At 40.6% G+C, this 23478-nt stretch overlaps 1 protein-coding gene across 2 annotated transcripts in view; it reads left to right on the top strand.

Annotated features, from left to right (window-relative positions):
* PREX2 (phosphatidylinositol-3,4,5-trisphosphate dependent Rac exchange factor 2) overlaps window positions 1-23478 on the top strand; it is a 304312-nt gene that overhangs the window by 251236 nt on the left and 29598 nt on the right. The window lies entirely within an intron of this gene.

Genomic DNA, 23478 nt, shown 5'->3' with positions numbered 1-23478 from the left:
ACTATGCTCTGTCTGGGACAGCCAAGGCCCGGGGCCGGTGCATGAATTCATATCAAGCTGCATCAGATGCAAAATGTGGGTGGAGAACCTCAAGTCCAGTACTTCCTCACAACCACTTGCTTTTCTCTGTCACCCCCTCATGGAAGTGAGGGCAAGTAGGTGGAAATAACAGGGCAGAGTTTAGTCCTCATTGTATGCATAGGCATAGTGTCTTCTGTCACCAGTTTCTTCTTAGCACTAGGCCAGTTAGTATTTGAAGATGGTTGGTTATTATTTACCCACAGTTAACTTGGTACTTAACCCAACCAAGGATGCTGTTGGTGCTAAGGGCTGTGTATCAGAGTCAAAAGTAGTGACGCTCATGTTGGAGACATAGAACATGAGCAGCAAACAACCACAAAAGTAACAAAAAGAAAAATGAAAAATAATAATATAACATAGTAAAATAAAAAAATAATAAGAATTGGCAAAAAAAACCTAGACTACAAGAAAATGTAAATGACCTAAGAAAGTTACAGCTAAAAAATGATTGAGAAGGAAGAGAGATATCTGAGATGGTTAGAACTTTCCATAGAGAAAGTGATGTTTGACTGGGTTTTCATGGGTCTGAGTAAAGAGGTAGAAAGGAGGAGAAAGACAATTCAAGGCAGCAGATTCTCATCCATAAAATTCTATTTCAGCTTGGTATACTAGGGTTTGGTTTTCAAGTCCTACACAGCATATTCTTGCTTATGTATTGGGACAAGACTTTTATTTCTCTGTAAGGAGCATTATGTTTTCATGGTTGACAAAACATATGGAATATTTCTCATTATTTTAATGGCTGTGTTCTTTGCCCTCTATTGCAAATTTATTAAGAGCTTTATTGAAAATATCGTCTGCCACTAAATGAATAAAGTAATATTTCATTACTAGCAGAGAAGTGATCGCTCTCTTCTGATCAACTCATGTTCATTCATTCTGTTCATATTCATTCATTAATTCATTTATTCAGTAAGTATGCTTTGAGCACCAATCATGTGACATCACTGTTCTAGTTGCTGAGGATACAGCATTGAAAAAAATTAAGTTTGTGTTGTGTTAGGGGGAAACAGATGATAAAGTAAACAAATAAATATGTAATGTGGTAGGTGGAATAAACACACAAAAGCACTGAAGTCAGAGTGGTAAAAGTTGGCAGAATGGGAGGCAGGGGGAACACCTTCTGATGAGGGGATTTCATGAGAGACCTGTATGGGATGAAGGACTGCGTTAGGCAGATTATCTCAGAGAAAGAGCCCACAGTTGTGGGGAGCAGTGGTGCAAATGGTGGGGGCTCAAGTGGGAGCCTGCATGATGTTTTCAAGGAACAGCACACAGAGGCTGTGGTGGCCTCAGAGAAGTGTCATCACCTTGATTATTTATGTTCTTATCTTACCTTGGTGCAAAATCATAATTATCTGAGGACTGATACACTGTGACAACCAAGGAGACCCTTCAGACTTTGAAACGACAAGCATATTCTCTTAACTCCATATTATTTTACTGAAATTTAATGCAGTCCAATCTGCATTTAAACCTAGAACCATGACCAAGGTGTCTAAATTATTCCCATTGACATCCCATGAGCAATTTTAGAATTTGACTAATATTATATAGGAAAAATAGATTGATGTTCCACAACTGTTTTATTATTGCTGTATTTGTTGATGGGTGTATGAGAGTCACAAGTAACACTGAAATTTCAGAGTAGTTAAACTTTTTCCATTCTACAATTTGAAAAGAGAAGCTTTAGTTAGCTCATTTCAGAGACATTTACTGAGGTGTATGCACAAATACCCCACGGCAGATGCTGACTTTAAAGTTAAAACTATTTGAAAATGGTACAGTTTTATTTTTCCATTATGCAGAATAAAATGAAAGTTTGACATTATCTTTAATCTTTTCGTGAAAGCTATGCTTAGATTTTTCATAAAATGTGTGCTAATTTATATTGGAATCAGAATCCCACATAAGACTATTCTTTTTTTTAATTTTTTTTAGATAATTATTTTTTATTGAAGGGTAGTTGACACACATTATTACATTAGTTTCAGGTGTACAACACAGTGATTCAACATTTATATACATGATAATTCTAGGTACCAGCTATCACCATACCAAGTTGTTACCATATTTTGACTATATTCCTTATGCTATATGTTACATCTCAGTTACTTATTTATTTTACAGTTGGAAGTGTGTATATATATATATATTTTTTGTGTGAGGGCATCTCTCATATTTATTGATCAAATGGTTGTTAACAACAATAAAATTCTGTACAGGGGGGTCAATGCTCAATGCACAATCATCAATCCACCCCAAGCCTAATTTTCGTCAGTCTCCAATCTTCTGAAGCATAACGAACAAGTTCTTACATGGAGAACAAATTCTAACATAGTGAATAAGTTAGAAGGTGAACATTACAAGGGCAGTCATCACAGAAGCTTTCAGTTTTGCTTATGCGTTATGAACTATAAACACTCAGTTCAAATGTGAATACTCATTTGATTTTTATACTTGATTTATATGTGGATACCACATTTCTCTCTTTGTTATTATTATTTTTAATAAAATGCTGAAGTGGTAGGTAGATACAAGATAAAGGTAGAAAACATAGTTTAGTGTTGTAAGAGAGCAAATGTAGATGATCAGGTGTGTGCCTGTAGACTATGTGTTAATCCAAGCTAGACAAGGGCAATAAAACATCCACGTATGCAGAAGATTTCTCTCAGAATGGTGGGGGTGAGGTTCTAAGCCTCACCTCTGTTGATCCCCCTTTATCTCACCTGATGGCCCCCCTGCGACTGTGCCTGTCTTAGGTTGTTCCTCCCTTGAGGAATCTTACCCGTCTCTGGCTAACCAGTCATCTTCCGGGGCCATACAGGGAAATGTTAAGTTGGTAAGTGAGAGAGAAGCCTTATTGTTTGAAAAGGTTAGCTTTTTCCTTCTTTGCATATTTATGCCCTGTGGCTTCTATGCCCAGCATTTGTCTTGAGGTGTCTTTACCACTTGGAAGAATTATGATACTCGGTAAATTTGATATGAGGCACGAATTCTATATAAGGGTTGTAGTTAGGAAGGAAGAAGAAAAGCTATAGAAGTAGCAGGCGGAAGAAAACATGGGAAGATTGATTATTTCTTTGACATATCTTCTTGTAGAGTAACTTCAGCATGTATAGGTTTTAAACTACTAATTAAATTGCGCACACACATTAACATAATAGGAGTACAGTTACGTAACCAAAGCATACCTGTAATTACCAGCCATCTCCAGTGAAACCAAGAAAACCAGTTAGGCACTTTAGGCATTTGTGAAAACTTATCTATGATATGGTGGATATTGTCCAACTGAACTTGAACAGTCTGAGATAAATCAGACAAATTAAAACAGTCCATTCCTGGGGACTGTTCACATCCCATATGTTCTTTTAACAGTAAATAGTCGGTAGTTGTAAGATTTTGGAGAGCTACATTTTGCAGTTCTCCTAATTCTTGGTTGAGTTCCAACAGTATAGATCCAGTCAAATTTGTTGTTTTACTGTATGCACAGGCCAGCTTAGATATCTCCTTCTTCATTCCCATGGCAAGTCCAGGAACTGGTGGGATGAGTGCATCTACAGCTGTAGCAGTGTGTGGATCTTTGTTGGGGTTTTTTGATGATCATCTTCTGGCATGAATCTTCCAGAGAGTGCTGATGTTGGAAGTTCTTTTTCATATCGTATCTTAGTTCATTTTCAGGGTAGCCAAATTAGGCTTTGATCCTCTGTATAAACACAAACAGACCCTTTGCCTACACTTTTATATGCCCTTTATACCCTTGTGTAGAACTCATTGTAGGTCACCACACAGGAACTGCATTTTTTGTTTTTGTTTTTTTTTATCATTAATCTACACTTACATGACGAATATTTTGTTTACTAGGCTCTCCCCTATACCAGGTCCCCCCTATATACCCCTTTACAGTCACTGTCCATCAGCGTAGCAAAATGTTGTAGAATCACTACTTGTCTTCTCTGTGTTGTACAGCCCTCCCCTTTCTCCCACCCCCCCATACATGCTAATCTTAATACCCCCCTTTTTCTCCCCCACCTTATCCCTCCCTACCCACCCATCCTCCCCAGTCCCTTTCCCTTTGGTACCTGTTAGTCCATTCTTGAGTTCTATGATTCTGCTGCTGTTTTGTTCCTTCAGTTTTTCCTTTGTTCTTATACTCCACAGATGAGTGAAATCATTTGGTACTTCTCTTTCTCCACTTGCCTTGTTTCACTGAGCATAATACCCTCCAGCTCCATCCATGTTGCTGCAAATGGTAGGATTTGCCCTTTTCTTATGGCTGAGTAGTATTCCATTGTGTATATGTACCACATCTTCTTTATCTACTCATCTATCGATGGACATTTAGGTTGCTTCCAATTCTTGGCTATTGTAAATAGTGCTGCGATAAACATAGGGGTGCATTGGTCTTTCTCAAACTTGATTGCTGCATTCTTAGGGTAAATTCCTAGGAGTGCAATTCCTGGGTCAAATGGTAAGTCTGTTTTGAGCATTTTGATGTACCTCCATACTGCTTTCCACAATGGTTGAACTAATTTACATTCCCACCAGCAGTGTAGGAGGGTTCCCCTTTCTCCACAGCCTCGCCAACATTTGTTGTTGTTTGTCTTTTGGATGGCAGCCATCCTTACTGGTGTGAGGTGATACCTCATTGTAGTTTTAATTTGCATTTCTCTGATAATTAGCGATGTGGAGCATCTTTTCATGTGTCTGATGGACATCTGTATTTCTTTTTTGGAAAACCGTCTGTTCAGTTTCTCTGCCCATTTTTTAATTGGGTTATTTGTTTTTTGTTTGTTGAGGCGTGTGAGCTCTTTATATATTCTGGACGTCAAGCCTTTATCGGATGTGTCATTTTCAAATATATTCTCCCATACTGTAGGGTTCCTTTTTGTTCTATTGATGGTGTCTTTTGCTGTACAGAAGCTTTTCAGCTTAATATAGTCCCACTTGTTCATTTTTGCTGTTGTTTTCCTTGCCCGGGGAGATATGTTCAAGAAGAGGTCACTCATGTTTATGTCTAAGAGGTTTGTGCCTATGTTTTCTTCCAAGAGTTTAATGGTTTCATGACTTACATTCAGGTCTTTGATCCATTTTGAGTTTACTTTTGTATATGGGGTTAGACAATGGTCCAGTTTCATTCTCCTACCTGTAGCTGTCCAGTTTTGCCAGCACCATCTGTTGAAGAGACTGTCATTTCCCCATTGTATGTCCATGGCTCCTTTATCAAATATTAATTGACCATATATGTTTGGGTTAATGTCTGGATTCTCTAGTCTGTTCCATTGGTCTGTGGCTCAGTTCTTGTGCCAGTACCAAATTGTCACATAAGACTATTCTTTAAATAATTATTTAGTAATTGTAGTTCAGACAGCTAGAGAGGAACCCATGTAGATCCATACCTGCACTGAACACTGAACCTGGAGGTTTAACCTCAGGTTATGATAAAGGGGAGAAGTTCACAATGTGAATCAGAATATTACACAGATTGTTTCTATCATTTACTTTTAAAATCAAGATGAAAAGCATGGTCAAAACTATGGTATCCACATTAGCTAATCAAGTTCCTGCCTTTTCTGATTTTGTTTGCAGAAAAAGTGGATTTAGAACGTTTTTAAAGCATTCAATTATACTGTGTATATTTGGTGTTAAGGAGAAGAATGTGGTTTTTCAGAATGAAAATGCAGATTTAATTAGCATGAATGTCTAGATATTTTAATGCCAAACTGAACTAGATGATAGAGCTGCATACAAAAGTGAATGGGAGATTAGTAGGAAATAGAATTCAGGATGAATATTAAAACCTTCTCATAGCATTTAGCCTGCCTTCGTTTTTATTAAATTCTCTGGAGTAATACTTTGTGTATTTTACAATCCTACTGATGAACTTTCTTGCCCATGCTCTCTTCAGTTATGTGCTTACATTAAATATCTCTGTTGAATAATGCAAGAAAAATAGGGCTGTCTCTTTGTAAGGTAGGATTTTTGCCTTTTAAATAATACAAACATGATACTAAAAGTAGTTCAATAAATGGAAAACTTCCAAAATTTCCTATTCCAACACGGACTTATTTTCATTTTGCATCATCTTTTGCAACTTCAAAGAACACACAGTTGAATATAAGTCTTTAAGTATATTTTAATAATCTGATTTATACTCATAACAACTATATGTATGTCTTTTCAAAATTTACATAGACTTTCTCAAATATCACTTTTACTTGCTACATAATATTCCAACCAGTTGATATACCACAGTTGACTAACCTATTAGTTTTGTGGTTTATCTTTCTCCATTGCACATAATGCCTGCAGGCAGAGAAGCATCTTTCTTAATGTAGTTGTTCAGATTTCTCTTTCATTTTCCATTCAGCTCAAAGAAAACTAAAGTATCCTCGAGATAGAATTACTGTGTCAAAGAATTTAAAGCTTTTGTTATTATTTAAGTGCCCAAAAGGATTGTCCTCATATACAACACAGCCAGAGGTTAGGTGGTTGTGCAGTGCTTTCACCTTTTCCTTGCCTGCACAGGGTCTCAGAATCCGTTTATACACTGGGCTTCTATACTAAAAATGCACAGATGATATTTCAGTAGTGCTTGAATTTATACTTCTTTGATTAACATACATGAGCATTCGAATAATATCTTTTGACTTTCCTTTCTTACAAAGATTTATGCTATGTTGTCTGTATACTTGCTTTGTAGGCAAAATTATTTTTTGCCAAATTGAACATTTTAAAGAATTGGGTGAGCGCTGTGGCTTTGAAAGTTCTCTTTTGCACTCATGCCAGTTACTTGTTGCAGGCAATCTAAAGGCATGCTTCAGGGATTTCTAAATTTCTCTTTTATTTCACACTGCAGCATCCTTCCATTCAATGCAGTATTTCGTTTTGTTTTCGTTCTTTATACCCACCCTGCATAATAGCCAACTGCCTTTCTCTAACTGATACAAATCAGCAGACTGCAAATGTTATAAAATCTGAAGAATGAGGCTCACTGCGTCCAAAAACAAAGATGTCATTTTCCTCTCACTACAATAGCTTCTGCTTCCTTGGCCAGTCAGAACAAGTGGGTGGAAATTTCCAGAGGCTACCTGAAAGGATATGCCAAAGAAATTTCTAGTGAGGGCAAGAAATCTGGAATCACAGTTTTCCCTCTGAGGACTTGTTCTGGAGAGTTTTTGTCCACATTCTCTCTGTATCCGTTCAGCATGTGTTGTCAGTGGTGCTGGATTTTTGGTATGGCTTTGGCAAGGAGGTGGGTGACCTGACCTGAGCACAGGCCTCACGTCTGGCTTCCAGCGACGTCTTTGAACCAGGACCTTAGAGTTTTGTGCATGTAAATCACCTTTTATCTCCATGCTTTGTTGTGGTGATGACACTCTTCCTAGAAACAAGGCCCTGCATTTGTAACTAACAGACTTCATGTTCCATCATCCAGTGGGGGCTGGGAGCAGCTCAGCAGGAGGGACCCCTTTGTCAGGGGCTTACCAGCACTGAGCACTGATGAGCCGCATTTGCTGTCTTCTGCTTAGAACCCCACACTGGGGAGAAGGAAATGCTAAGGCAAGCCCAGCCTACCATCTACATACTCAGTGTTAGACTGCTTTTCCTTCTTTAATACAGGGTAGGAGTTAGTTTTGATGTGCATGAAGTTTTAGGAACTAACTAACTAACCAACTAACTAACTAACTAACTAACTATATATATACACACACATATATGTATATAGTTTCTAATGTTAAAGGGGTCTATTTCCAAAATGCATTTCTTATTTGGAAACTGAGAGATATTTTCACATTTGACAGCATTACAAATTGTAGTTGAATTCTCAGTCATCTCTCTTCCCCTTCCCTGACCAGCAGAACTTATATAACCCATCATGTGACCATAGTATAGGACCCAAAGTATGATTATAAGCATTTGTTAGAAAAATGAAATTCAAAAATTAAAATATAAACACAACTAAAGAGATGTAGTACCAGTTTAGCTCACAGAACTGTCTTCATTTCAAATGAAGATAGTTCATACAAACAATAACTCTCAGTTCATACAAGCAATTTAAAAAAATCTTTTTCAGGTGACTATCAATGAACAATTTAAAAAATCACTTTTGTTTGAGCTTTAAGGACTCCTACTTAGTAATATTTTATTGTCATCACCATGGCATAATGACAAATAGGCCCAGATTGAGGATGCAGAATTTTTTAAAGATGGAGCACTTCAGGTAACCTGACGTAGGTAATCAAAGAGTCCTAACTGCACACAATGCGGCTGTGTCTTTCTCCACTGTGCAATGAAAATATCAAGTAAGGTAAGTAGATTTCTCTGGGGATTTCTTTATGTAAGTTAGATTCTATGTATAGGACAGGGGAAAAAAATTACTGCAGTAAGCAAACACAGGTTTCAAATGTAGGCTTTTTTGTTTCCCCAAAAATGATTTGAGAGATTCAGTAACAAGATAGTACAAATACTTGAATTTTAAATCTCCAGAAAGACAGATGAACCATTTCTACTAGCTCATGATCCTAGGATACTACTGTATATTCCCAATAACTTTCAAAATTATGCTCTGTATAGTCAGGAATCTGAAACACATTAGTCTAAAATACTTTTTATGTAAGGGTAGTAGTAGCAATGACAGAGGTGACATTTTAAATTGTCATTAAATATAGTTGTGGTTTTCATTATTTTTCTTTAGCAGTTATAATTTGATTAAATTAATGCAACTGTTCTGCTTATATTATTTGTTTGATATCCAAAAGAAAGTAATGAATCAAAACAAAAAGAAAACAAAAAATGAACCTACAAAATTTGTGATAATTTTTAGATGGGAAATAAAATGCTATGGGGTTCTGGGAAAAGACAATACATACCATTCACAATAGCATATAAGTATAGAGTTTAGTTACTCAGCCAAACTTAGAGAAGCAGAGATTAGAATGGTGGCTACCATGGGCTAGGAAGAGGGGGAAATGGGGAGGTTTTGGTCAAGGGGTACAGAGTTGCCGTTACAAAAGATGAGTAAGTTCTGGAGATCTAACATACAACAATGTGACTATAGTTAACAATACTGTATTACAGGCATACCTTGGGGATAGTGCACATTCAGTTCTAGATCACCACAGTAAAGCAAATAGTACAATAAAGCATATCAAAAGAATTTTTTGGTTTCTCAGTGCATATAAAGTTATATTTATACTATACTGTAGTCTACTAGGTGTGCAGTAGCATGTCTAAAAAAACTATGTACATACCTTAATTTAAAAATGCTTACTGCTAAAAAATGCCAACCAGCATCTGAGTTTTCAGCAAATTGTAATTTCAGGTAGAGGACCTTGCCTGACATTGAGGCTGTTGACTGATCAGGGTGCTAGTTGCTGAAGGTTGGGGTGGCTGTGGTTATATCTTAAAATAAGACAATGTGAAATTTATGGCATTGATTGACTCTTTGAATGATTTCTCTGTAGCATGTGATGCTGTTTGATAGCATTTTACCCACAGTAGAACTTCTTTCAGAATTGGAGTGTGTTATCTCATACCCTGCTGCTACTTTATCAACTAAGGTTATGTAATATTCTAAATCCTTTGTTGTTTCAACATCTTCGCAGCATCTTCACCAGGAGTAGATTCCATCTCAAGAAAACAGTTTTTTGCCCATCCATAAGAAGCAACTCCTCATCTACTCACGTTTTATCATGACATTGAACAATGTTCAGTCATATCTGCAGGCTCCATTTCTAATTCTAGCTCTCATGCTACTCCTACCATATCTGCAGTTACTGCCTCCACTAAAGCCTAGAATCCCTCAAAATCACCCTGAGGGTTGGAATCAATTTTCTCCTAATTCCTGGTAATGGTGTTATTTTGACCTCTTCCCATAAATCATGAATATTCTTAATGGCATCTAGAATCAGAATCCTTCCAGAAGGTTTTCAAATTACTTTGCCCACATTCATTAGAGAAATCACTATCTGTGGCAGCTGAAGCCTTACAAAATGTATTTCTTCAGTAATAAGACTTGCAAGTCAGAATGACTCCTTGATCCATGGAATGCAGAATGGATGTTGTGTTAGCAGGCATGAAATAACATTATTCTTTTACTGCATCTCCATTAGAGCTCTGGGGTGACCAGGTATATTGTCAATGAGCAGTCATATTTTGAAAGGAATCTTTTTTTCTGGGCAGTTGGTTTTAACAGTGGGCTTAAAATATTCAGTAAACCATGTTGTAAATAGATGTTCTATCATCCAGACTTTGTTCCATTTACAAGCAGAGTAGATTTAGCACAATTCTTACTGGCCCTAGGATTTTCAGAATGGTAAATGAGCATTGGCTTCACCTTAAAGTCACCCTTGCATTAGCCCCTACCAAGAGAGTCAGCCTGTCCTTTAAAGCTTTGAACTCAGGCATTGATTTCTCCTCTCTAGCTACGAAAGTGCTAGATGGACTCTTCCGATATCAGACTATTCTGTCTATGTTGAAAATCTGTTGTGTAGTGTAGCCACCTTTATTAATGATCTTAGCTAAATCTTCTGGATAACTTGGTGCAGTTTCTCCATCAGCACTTGCTGCTCCAATTCGCTTTGTGCTTTTCTTTTACAGAGATGACTTCTTGCCTTAAACCTCATGAACCAGCCTCTGCTAACTTCCAACTTTTCTTCTGTAACTTCCTCGCCTTTCTCAGCCTTCATAGAATTGAAGAGAGCTAGTGTTGATGGGCAGCTGCATCTGGGGAGATCTCTCCCTGTGCATCAAGTGAACCCTCAACCTGGGCGGGGGAGGGTTCTCCACTCTGAATAAGAGACAATTCTCAAGTAGGTCAGAAAGTGTAAGTCAGGAAGGAATTCATTAAAGCAAGAGTAGCAGGGAATGGCAGCTGCCTTACAGGCAGCAGAGAGCAAGGAAGAGCAGAGGGAGGAAAGGAAAGTTCATTGAACTCTTGCTCGGCATAGGGTAGATCCCTTGCCAACTACTAAAGCCAGCGCCACCCTGGCATTTGTGTCTGCTTGCAAATGCATGGCATGGGAACTAAGTCCCCACCACCCCAGAGTTTGGAGGAGCTACAGAGCAGTGGATGGAATGAAATTATGTTCTGAGAACTTCCCAAAGGCAAAGAAAGAAGATTTTCAGGCAGGCTACTAAGGAGAATGATTGTACAGCTGCAGATCTGTCTGGGTCACCCAGGCAATGGGAACTTGCAGGCCCAAGTCAGAGCTGTCAGTAGACCCTCCCTACTTATCTGGAGTAGAACAGAGACAGAGTAAGGACTTTTGCTTAAGTCTGGAAAATAGAATGAAATAGCAAAATGATAAAGACACTACAGGAAGAGCATAGAGACAGAACACAGTAAAGTTGCGCGGTAAGAAGGATTCATTTAAAAAGTTCACACTCGAAGAAAAGGGAGTGTGGGCAACCTCAGAGAGGGGGTACACTGAAGGGCTTAGGATTCTGTTTTTTAAGGCTTTCAAGAATGGGGCAGATGGCGGGGGTGGAGGGTGTTCGGTGAAGCCTTGATTTGTGGTCTCATGATGTCTACCGCCAGTGAGAGACATTGCCACTATCCACAGTCAGTTCTCTAGATAATTCTGTAAAATAAACAATGCAAGGAACTTATTGATCCAGTTCCTCTCTCTCTAAGATAGTGGATTCCCACAAGCACTGGGAACGGTGGATTTTTGGCTGATTACCAAATAATATGTTAGAAATCTTACTTCCTAAATCTCGGGTTTTTTAAATAGAATCAGCCTTCAGATGGAGTCCGTCCTGTTCTTATTATTGTGTTTTTATCTTGGCATTTTTTATCATAGGCAGATAAAGCTAATCATGACTCTTGTCCCGTGTCCCTGCCCTACCTCATTAGGGCCTTGCTCTGAATTATGTTTTGGCTTAAGGAAGTGTTGTAGCTGGCTTGATCTTCTATCCAGACCGCTGAGACTTTCTTCGTATCAGCAATAAGGCTATTTCAGTGTCTTATCATTCATGTGTTCACTGGAGTCGCTCTGTTAATTTCCTTCAAGAACCTTTCCTTTGCCTTCACAGCTGGGCTGGCTGACTGGTGCCAGAGGCCTACCTTCTGGCCTCTCTCAGCTTTAGACCTGCCATCCTCACTAAGCTTAATCGTTTCTATCTTTTGATTTAAAGTGAGAGACATGGGACTCTTCCTTTCACTTGAACACTTAGAGGCTACTGTGGGTTACTAATTGGCCTAATTTCAATATTGTCATGTCTCAAAATAGGGGGGCCCAAGGAGAGGGAGAAGGATGGGGGTATGACTTGTGAGTGGAACAGTTAGAACACACAGCATTTATTAATTAAATTAGCCATCTTACATGGGTGCAGTTCATAGCACCCTAAAACAATTACAGTAGGAACATCAAAATCACTGATCACAGTTCACCATGACAAATATGATAATAATGAAAAAGTTTGAAATATTGCAAGAAATACCAAAATGTGACACAGAGACACAAAGTGAGTAAATGCTGTTAGAAAAATGGCACCAGTAGATGTTCTAATGCGGGGTTGCCACAAACTTTCAGTTTGTAAGAGACCTAATATCTGTGAGGTGCAGTAGGGCAGAGTGCAATAAAATGAGGTGCCCCTGTATGTATTTGCCATTTGCTAGGAGGGTAAGTCTTAAGTGTTTCCACTAAAAAAAAAAAAAGAAAAAATGGTGACTCCATGAGGTGATACATTAAATAGCTTGATTGTGATGAGTGTTCCACAGTGTATGTATACATTATCAAATCATCAAGTTTATAGCTTAAATATGTACAATTTTTAATTGTCAGTTAAATCTCAGTAAAGATGGGGGAAAGCTAAAAGTCAGAATTTCCAGTTATACTGAATTGTAAAATAGGCAGATAAAACTCCACAATTTATGCTAATTTAAACAACCATATAAACAACATAGGTATACTTCTAAAATTATAGGAAGAAATCAAGTATTTCAAATATGATAGAAGTTTCATTCTTTCACCTGTTTCCATTATCTTCTCAAATATTTCTTTACCCTAAAGGGTGGTCAAATTTGCATATATACTTGTTTTGTTACCTAGATTTTTCTTTGCAATTTTGATATGACTCAATAAATTAGTACATCAAATTATTTTGTTATTTTAAATGTTCATTGTTTTCATAAAATTAGATTTCTGTGAAAGATGAGTAACAGTAATTATGACAGTGGCTCCTTATGGTAGTGGTTTCTAGTTCTGACCTCCAATAACCACATGATGTTGGCCAGATCAGCCTTGATATCAGCATGTAAAAGCAAGAGCTTTTGTATGATTACCTTTCATCATTAAAATGGAAAAGTCTAATAATAATACATTAAGTGTATCTTGATAAAATAACCAAATACATAATTGTTATTTATATTTCATCTGTATTTTCCAAACTTTGTTTTCCTACTTGAACATATTAGTAAAATTTAAGAGTTTACATTACTCAATTTCATTTGTATTTAGATATTTAAAAATAATAAATACAGAATCTGCTTTAAAAGTTTAAGCAGAGCATGATTCTTCCAAATTTGTTTTAAGCAAACTGAAGTTACTGTTTTTCTGAAGCCTGCAAAATTATATTAAAAGCAAAATGAAACTCCAGTCATTTTCTGGGATATGTTCCTGAGGGCTTCGTGGTTAGTGATTTTATAACTACTCTAATAAATGTCATAAGCCAAATTTTCTATCCTGCAGAAGAAGGAAGAAATATGGGTTTCTCTTTTGTCTGCACTTTGCCACCTTTTCCCTGTGGACCCAGAGCAGGAGAGCAGGTGGCTTGGAGGAAGTTGAAAGAAGGAAGCTGCATTTTCTGCCTTTATGGTGTTAATCTTAAATTGGCAGTAGGTCGTCTAACATAGGAGCAGTACAAGTGAATGAGATTTAAGTCTGTTAAGCAGGAAGGGTGTAACACCTGTTAGAGGTTTTAAAGCATGAATAGTGTTTACCCGGTGATGGAAATGGAGAAGGATGGCTCAGTGTAATGGAATAGTATGAAAATACAACACTGAGGTGTGAAGTAGCAAACAACTGGGTAAGGGCCCAGCCAAGTGTCAGCTATTTCTGGGCAGTGGAGTGAGAAGGAAGCAGTGCTGAGATGAGGCTAGTGGGGCAGACAGACAGGGGCTAGAGAATGGAAGGTCCTGCCCACTAGGTGAAGGATTTGGGACTCCCTCCACTAGGCCTTAGGAAGCCCGTGAAGGATTTTGAGTAAATGAATAACATTATTAGATATTTTTAAAATACTTTTAAATAAAGATTACTCTCATTGCCTATGATGGAGTAGGATGGCGGGAGGGAGACAGCTAGGATATTACAACAGTGCAGTAAGAATTGATGAGATTCAAAACTAAGGATTAGCTCAGAGGTAAGAAGAGAGAGGATAGATGGGTAGATTCTAACTGTCCAGCTTGAAAGATGGGGGGACTGCCACAGGACAAAAAGTTGTGTTTTTCCTTGAGGGGATTTGGAGAGAGATGTTGAATTAATCTGTTAAACATTGAGTCTTTTTTTATTAAAGTATCATTAATATACAATCTTATGTTGGTTTCAAATGTACATCACAGTGGTTCAGTACTCCCTGTGATCAACTTCTTTTGTGATTATGAATTATTGTGCCCCTCCTCCTTGGTAACCACTAGTCACTTCTCAGTTTCTATGAGGAACTTCTGTTTTGTTCCTTCTGTTTTGCTTTGTTTTTATATTCCACAAATAAGTGAAATCATAACTACCTTGCCAGTGGGTTTCAGCCCCAGGCAAGTTCACTATGGATTCGTTGTGACCAAAGAAATGACAATGGCACATTCTTGGGGTGAAAGGGTTTATACCCAACTTTATTCCCACTGTGGCAGGTCAGTCACTAGAACCCCATCCACTCAGAGCAAGTCTGCATGCAGCAAGCCGGTCTCTGCCTCTGGGCCTCTCTGCCCACACAGCTGTCTCAGTCTCTGTTCTCAGCGCTGCCACCACACCAGTCTCTGCTCTCCTGCAGCCATGCAGCTGTGCCACTGTGTCTCCCACAGCACTGGGCAGAGCTCTTTATATAGAGTCAGTAGCAACGTATTGCCCTCACGTGTATGGTGAAGTAGCCGACCAGGGCCAGGTTCACCTGGCCACAGGAACCTTCACTTTATTCACACTCCACCCCTCCAGCATTCTCACCTCTCAATCTATGTGCCCTCAATCTTCTGCAGAAGTCCCTATGTGAGGAAGCTGGAACATTGTAACCAAATTCCATAACAACAGAGGCTATGACAATATACAAATAACAAAAATTATGACAAATTATAAAAATCCTCAAGCCTGAGGAGACCTATTGCCACCAAGTGGTCATCCTGGCTGTATTCTGTCTTGCCAATGGGTTTTAGCCCCAGGCAAGTTCACTATGGATTCAATGTGACCAAAGAAGTTGACAGCAAAATGTTCTTGGAGTGAAAGGACTATACCCAACTTTATTTCCAGGTGGCAGGTCAGTCACTAGAATCCCATTCACTCAGAGCAAGTCTGCGTGCAGCAAGCTGGTCTCTGCCTCTGGGCCCCTCTGCCCACACAGTCATCCTCTGGGCCTTTGTGTCCGCCCAGCTGTCCTCTGTGCCTCTCTGCCTGCACAGCCATCCTCTGGGCCTCTCTGCACAGTCGTCCCACACAGCCGTCTTCTTGGCCTCTGTCCTCGGCACTGCCACCACTCTGCTCTCCTGCAGCCTTGCAGCCCTGCCACCGTGTCATGCCCAGAGCACTGGGAGGAGCTTTTTATATAGATTCAACAGCCATGTATTGCCCACAGGTGTGCAGTGAGCTAGTCAACCAGGGCCAGGTGAGAATCCTGGCCACAGGAAGTCTCATTTTATGCACAATTCAAACCAGTTCTTCTCAAATGAGTTAACCAAAAGGACCATGGGTGGGCCTTACAATACCCACCTCCTCCTGCCTCTCCAGCAGAAAGTCTTGCAGACAAACAAGGCCAGTCTTGTTGCTTTGTCTCTGGCTTTTTCTTCTTTGTCCTCAGTGGCTGGAACTGCTGCTCTGGTTTTGATTGTTGCCATAGCTCCAGTAAGATTCTATTTGACTTTCCTTCTGACTGCTCCTGCCTTTATCAAATCAACCCACTTCTGGGTCCTCATGACCTTCACGGGCCCTTTAAATTCTTCCTTCAAGTAGCAGACTGTATTTCCTTTTGTGCTTTCATTGCTTGAACATGAGTATAGGAGCAGACCATAGATAGAGTGCTCCCAATGTGGGGACAGGGTTGCACCTCTCCTGGTGGAACCTGCAGTCACCAAATCTTTATTTTCTTCTGTGCTTTCCACCGGCTTTCAACTGGGTGGGCTTTCAACCCAGGAGGGGCTGATGCCTCTGGCACCGGCAGGGCCTCCACCCCCACTGTTCATCAAATCTCTGCTCCTCCATTTCTGGGGCCGACAGCTCCACTACATCACTTCACCTGCCCCACGGCACCAGGCAGCCTGCACTCTCAGGCTGCTTCCTCTTGGGCCACCACAACATCGTTTACCATTTCCACAGCACCTCAGAGTGATGCCATTTCAGTCACCAACAAATTTTTTTTACCTCCTCAATGGCACCTCACAGCTCATGTTTTTGTGCTTCCTGCAGGAGGACGTGTGGATAAAGTGAAGGTTCCTATGGCCAGGATTCTCACCTGGTGCTTGTTGGCTAGCTCACTACACATGTGTGGGCAATGTGTCATTATTGACTCTATATATAAAGCCCTGCCCAGTGCTCTGGGAGATATGGTGTCGTGGCTTCAAGGCTACAGGAGAGCAGAGGCTGGAGTGGTGGCAGTGCCGAGAACAGAGAGGCCCAGAGGCAGAGACCAGCTTCCTGCATGCAGACTCGCTCTGAGTGGGTGGGCTTCTAGTGATTGACTTGCCACCGTGGGAATAAAGTTGGGCATAACATAACCCTTTCACCCCAAGAACGTTCTGCTGTCATTTCTTTGGTCACATTGCATCCATAGTGAACTTGCCTGGGACTGAAATCCATTGGCAAGACAACTGATGACAGCAAGGTTCGTTGGTGACCAGGGAAAAGAACAGGCCGCCCTCATGGAAGGAGCATTTCAGCAGGCTGCACCTATGGGTGGGGAGACACTCAAGTGTTGCCCTGTGGACATGTACTATAAAGGGGTAGAGGACTGGGGTCCACCCCAAGGGAAAGGACGTTTGTTGCTGACTGTAATGGCGTCATTATGAGGTGCTGTGGAAATAGTAAAGGATGTTGTGGTAGTCCAAGAGGAAGCAGCACGAGAAGGAGCAGCACCGTGCAGGCTGCCAGGTGCCATGGGGCAGGTGAAAGATGTAGTGAAGACATCAGCCCCAGAAATGGAGAAATGGAGGTTTGACGAACAGGTGGGGGTGGAGGCCCTACTGGTGCCGGAGGCATCAGCCCCTCCTCGGTTGAGACCCCACCTGGTTGAAAGCTGGTGGAAAGCCAGAAGGACTCGGCAACCGCGGGTTCTTCCAGGAGCAGCGCAGCCCCCTCCTCAGGTTGTGGAGCACTCCATGCTCTGCTTCTGTCCTCAGGTTCAAACACAAAGGGAAATACGGTCTACTTCTCGAGGGAAGAATTTAAGGGGCCCTGTGAAGGTCACAAGGACCCAGATGTGGGTTGGTTTGAAAAGGCAGGAGCAGGCAGAAAGAAATTGGACTGGAGCTGTGGCAACAACTGAGACTGGAGCAGCGGTTCCGGCTGCTGAGGACTAAGCAGCAGGCAGAGATAAAGCAACAAGATAGGCCTGTTTGTCTGCAAGACTCTCTGCTGGAGAGGCTGGAGAAGGTGGGTATTGTAAGGCCCACCCATGGTCCTTTTGGTTAACTCCTTTGAGTAGAACTGGTTTGAATACAGCCAGGATGACCACTTGGTGGCAGTGGATCTGCTCAGGCTTGAAGGTTACTATAATTTGTCATAATTTTTGTTATTTGTATATTATGTTATTATGAAATTTGGTTTCAGTGCTCCAGCTTTCTCACACAGGGACATTTGCAGAGGATCGAGGGCACATAGATTGAGAGGAGAGAATCCTGTAGGGGTGGAGTGTGGATAAAGTGAAGGTTCCTGTGGCCAGGATTCTCACCTGGCCCTGGTTGGCTGGCTCACTACACATGTGTGGGCAATACGTTGTTATTGACTCTATATAAAAAGAGCCTTGGGCAGTGCTGTGGGCGACACAGTGGCACAGCTGCAAGGCTGCAGGAGAGCAGAGCAGAGGCTGGAGTGGTGGCAGCACCGAGGACAGAGACAGAGACATCTGCGTGGGTAGAGGCCCAGAGGCAGAGGCAGGGACTGGCTTGCTGCATGCAGACTCGCTCTGAGTGAATGGGATTCTAGTGACTGACCTGCCACCATGGAAATAAAGTTGGGTATAAACCCTTTCACCCCAAGAACATTCTACTGTCATTTCTTTGGTCACATTGGTGGGCAGACGTCTTTCTCTCTTATGGCCCCTCTCATTAGTGTGAGAAAAAAAATTCCCCACCGTTCCTGTCTCCTCAAGGGCGCTGTTTCTCCAAGAAATTCCTTATTTTGCTGATGATCAACTTTACTGCTTCAGGTGTTGCCTCTACCCCTTCCCAGTCTCAGGGTGGGGCTCAGTCTTCCAGGAGGCAAGCCATGTCGGACCACATGTCCACGGGGGAACACTCCAATGTCTACCCATCAATAGGCGCAGCCTGCTGAAACACTCCTTGCACGAGGGCAGCCTATTCTTTCCTTGGACAACAGTGAATCCTGCTGACTTTGCCACTTGTCTTGCCAATGGGTTTCAGCCCTGGGCAAGTCAGTATGGATTCATTGTGATTGAGGAATGACAATGGCACGTTCTTGGGGTGAAAGGGTTTATACCCAACTTTATTTATTCCCATGGTGGCAGGTCAGTCACTAGAACCCTGTCCACTCAGAATGAGTCTGCATGCAACAAACCGGTCTTTGCCTCTGGGCCTCTCCGCCCCTGCAGCCATCTCAGTCTCTGTCCTCAGTGCTGCCACCACTCCAGCCTCTGCTCTTCTGCAGCTGTGTTGCCCAGAGTATTGGACAGAGCTCTGTATATAGAGTCAAAAGCAACGTATTGCCCACATGTATGTAGTGAGCTAGCCGACAAGGGCCAGGTGAGAATCCTGGCCACAGGAACCTTCACTTTATCCACAATACACGTTAAGTTTTAAATGCCTGTGGTATACCTCTAAGGGAATGGAACATAGCAAGGAGTAAAGTATATTAATAAGTAATAACATATACGTGTAGTAATTGTATATATAAATATAGTAGGACATGTATAAAGTGGCTGTGGGAAAATGAGGTGTGGGTGATTAATGAATATAGGGAGAAAAAAGGAGGGGACCGTGCCGAAGAAGGCTTCAGAAGGCCTGGGTCCACCACATTGGAAGGCCTGGGTTTACCACATTACCAAGGATTTTCTGGGAATACACTTGAGGTGGTAGGAGCAAGGAAGAGGTATTCCAGAAAAAGGCATCAACGTGTCAGAAAATCATCTGCCAACTGTGGAAGTTGAGGACCTATCACTGATCCCCAGGGAGCACATGTAGAGAATCGTTCCCCAGTTCCTCTACCTTCCTGCCCTCTGTGCTCCCTGATAAGGGGAGCAACAGAGGAGGAGCCCCTGGATAAAAAACACTGAAGAATCTCCTAGAAAGGTGTGGAAAATATCCCAACACAGCTCTACTCTGTGGCTTGGATAAGCAGGTCAAGGAGAAACAGTTATGGGACAGTGTCAGGGAACTGGGGAGACATGAAAATCACATGCTGGACGCCCTTCAGTGTTGGGGTCATCAAGGAACCACCCAGGAGGAAGGACCAGTCAGATGGCAAAGCAGAGAAGATGGGAATCAAGAAGGTAGTGTTCAGGAGCTTCAGGGAGCTGGAATAGGTACCAGCCCATTCAGTTAAGTCCCAAAAACAAAACAGGAGTGAAATAAATTGGTGAGAGAGTCCAGGCTGAAAAATCTAAGGTTGTGGAGAAGTAGATTCAAACCTGGTGGTTAGGGTTTAAGGTCCTAATTTACACACAGGTGTTTCATTTTCATGCATGTTTTCAGCATAACAAGTACCTCCTCTAGTGCCTAAGGGCTCACTTCCTATCCTCAGAAGGTCCATGACTGCCTCCATGCTAACCTCAGCAGTGAAACCATGCCAGTGTGCTTGAATAGAAAGGAATGAAGGATGTGGAATGTTTTTGCCTGGCAGTTGGTGTTTAAGCCTAAGTTTAAAGATAAATGCTGAGAACTTTGAGAGACTATATTGAAAGTTGCATTATCTTTAATGTGAATTTCATGGCTAATTCCCTGTGCAGTGCTGAAAATGTGCCCCTTCAACTTGATTGCTTTTTTGCCTTAAGATATATGGAATTGGCGGAGGATTCAATTTGGCTCTGCGCCACCAGGATCTTACTCCAGCTGCTGCCATCGCTCCGCATTCTGTTCGGTTGTTTTGCAGTACCTCTCTCTGCCTGCCATCTCTGCTTTCTTTTCAAATACTTATTAACCCCTTGTCTTTCAGCTCTCAAGTCAAGAAACAGGGGAACCCAGTACAGACATGGGAAGATTTCATCCATACTATTTAACAAGAGTCAAATAATAATGTCAAAAAACATCACTAGACATCTGGGGATTATTGCTGTAAAATATACTGGGAACTTGATCAATGGCTTTTGGATTAAAGCTATTGTTAGACTGTCATTCAAATTTTCCAGAAGGGAGAATGCAAATAATTAATATTTTATCGTATGTGTGTGTAAGATAAGTGAATTTTTATTGTTGAAAACAAGTATCTGTTGCCCCTTTTTCCACATAGAAATACTTATGTGTTTCATTAAGAAAAATGTCTTTTCTATTATAGGGGAACAAGGACATAGGTGTGTTGGGTCTTGGAAACCTCTGCTGACTTGTGGCAATTTTTTCAAGCTTTTCGTTTGTCATAAATGCATTGCTAAGGGTCACCAAGATGGGAAAGATCAATAGGTCAGCAGTAGGCCTTTCCCTACTAACCTTGCAGACTGCCTGTATAGGACCACAGTAGCCACTTTAATATTGATGGGCATTTAACATATTGCATTAGCCCTTAGGTGTACAATTCTTCCTCAGTGTGAGGTAGTAACAGGGAGCAGGGAACACAAAGCATTAAACAATCGTTCAGATGCTTCCTTCTACTTGTCAATAGATTATTCACAGTAGTGCTCCGTGCTCAGTAGTTAAAAGTAATTAGATGCCAAAATAAATGAGATCACTGTGGGGATGATCATGTTTTACACAGAACAGTGCATTTTATATAGAAAAATGCAAATCTGTAGTACAGAAGGAACAATCTCCTTTCAATTTATTTTTACTACTTGATTGCTTTACAATCAATACACTTAGCATGCTTCAAATCTAATTCCTTTTGAATCATAAACACATTTTAGTATGATGAGGTCTACATTCATAGTGAAGTGGTTTGGGATGGTTGAATCAATCTCTATCAAAACAATTTATTTAAAGTATAAATGCTGAGACCAAGATTATGATTGTTGACTTACGGTGTGGGTAGCTACACTTCTCTAAATGTAGTAATCTATGTGATGTGATATGATTTTGGTACAATGTAAAGAGCCCTGGATTTTGAATCCTGTTGCTTATTTGCTGGGTGACTGAGATTACTGGTGTCTCAGAGAGTTACTGATAAAATGAGAGTAATGATTTCTTTCTGAAAAATTTGGCATGAAAACTATATGAGCAGTATATGTGAAAGGACCTACTACAGGACCTGGCAACAAATAGTAAACACTTAGTTTATTCATTGATAGTGAATCCATCTTTTTGCAGAGTTAGAAATACGAAATGGCATCTGTTTAAAATCACTAGATAATACCTACTCAAATAGGGGAAGCCTTGTAAGAAATATTTTAAAAATCACAGTAATCCTTAAGAGTAGATCCTCAATGGTTTCACTGCAAAAACAGAAATGGTAATTATGTGATGTCATGCGACTGTTAGCTAATCTAAGATGGGAATTGTTTTCTTTATTTTTTTAATAAGGTATCATTGAAATACACTCTGACAAAGGTTTCACAAGAAAAACAATGTGGTTACTACATACACCCTTATTATCGAGTCCCCCTCATACCACATTGCAGTCACTGTCCATCAGTGTAGTAAGATGCCACAGAGTCCGTACTTGTCTTCTGTGTGCCAAACTGTCTTCCTTGTGACCCCACACACACCATGTGCACTATCATAATACCCCTCAATCCCCTTCTCTCTCGCTCCTCTCCTCACCCGCTCTCCCCCACCCTCCCATTTGGTAACTGCTAGTCCCTTCTTGGAGTCTGTGAGTCTGCTGCTATTTTGGTCCTTCCATTTGCTTTGTTGTTATGCTCCACAAATGAGGGAAATCATTTGATATTTGTCTATCTCCACCTGACTTATTTCACTGAGCATAATATCCTCCAGCTCCATCCATGTTGTTGCAAATGGCAGAATTTGTTTCTTTCTTATGGCTGAATAGTATTCCATTGTGTATATGTAACACATCTTCTTTATCCATTCACCTGCTGGTAGACACTTAGGTGGCTTCCATGTCTTGGCTATTGTCAATAGTGCTGCAATAAACATAGGGGTGCACATGTCTTTTTCAAACTGTGTTCCTGCATTCATAGGCTAAATTCCTAGGAGTGGAATTCCTGGGTCAAATGGTATTTCTATTTTGAGTTTTTTGAGGACCCTCCAAACTGCTTTCCATAATGGTTGAACTAATTTACATTCCCACCACAGTGTAGGAGGTTCCCCTTTCTTCACATCCACGCCAACATTTGTTGTTTTTTGTCGTTTGGATGTTGGCCATCCTAACCGATGTTAGGTGATATCTCATCGTGGTTTTAATTTGCATTTCTCTGATGATTAGTGATGTGGAGCATCTTTTCATGTCCCTGTTGGCCATCTGGATTTCTTCTTTGGAGAGGTGTCTGTTCAGATCACCTGCCCATTTTTTAATTGGCTTATTTCCTTTTTGTTTGTTGAGGTGCGTGAGTTCTTTATATAATTTGGATGTCAATCCTTTATCGGATCTGTCATTTATGAATATATTCTCCCATACTGTAGGATGCCTTTTTGTTCTACTGACGGTGTCCTTTGCTATACAGAAGATTTTTAGTTTGATAAAGTCCCACTTGATCATTTTGCTTTTGTTTCCCTTGCCCGGGAGGATATGTTCATAAAGAAGTTGCCCATGTTTATGTCCAAGAGATTTTTGCCTATGTTTTTTCTAAGAGTTTTATGGTTTCATGACTTACATTCAGGTCTTTGATGCATTTTGAGTTTACTTTTGTATATGGAGTTAGACAGTAATCCAGTTTCATTCTCTTACATATTGCTGTCTAGTTTTGCCAACACCA

This window comes from Manis pentadactyla, chromosome 3 (assembly GCF_030020395.1).
Source record: "Manis pentadactyla isolate mManPen7 chromosome 3, mManPen7.hap1, whole genome shotgun sequence".
In the NCBI taxonomy this organism is placed as follows: domain Eukaryota; kingdom Metazoa; phylum Chordata; class Mammalia; order Pholidota; family Manidae; genus Manis; species Manis pentadactyla.
This window is presented reverse-complemented; position numbering and strand designations above follow the sequence as displayed.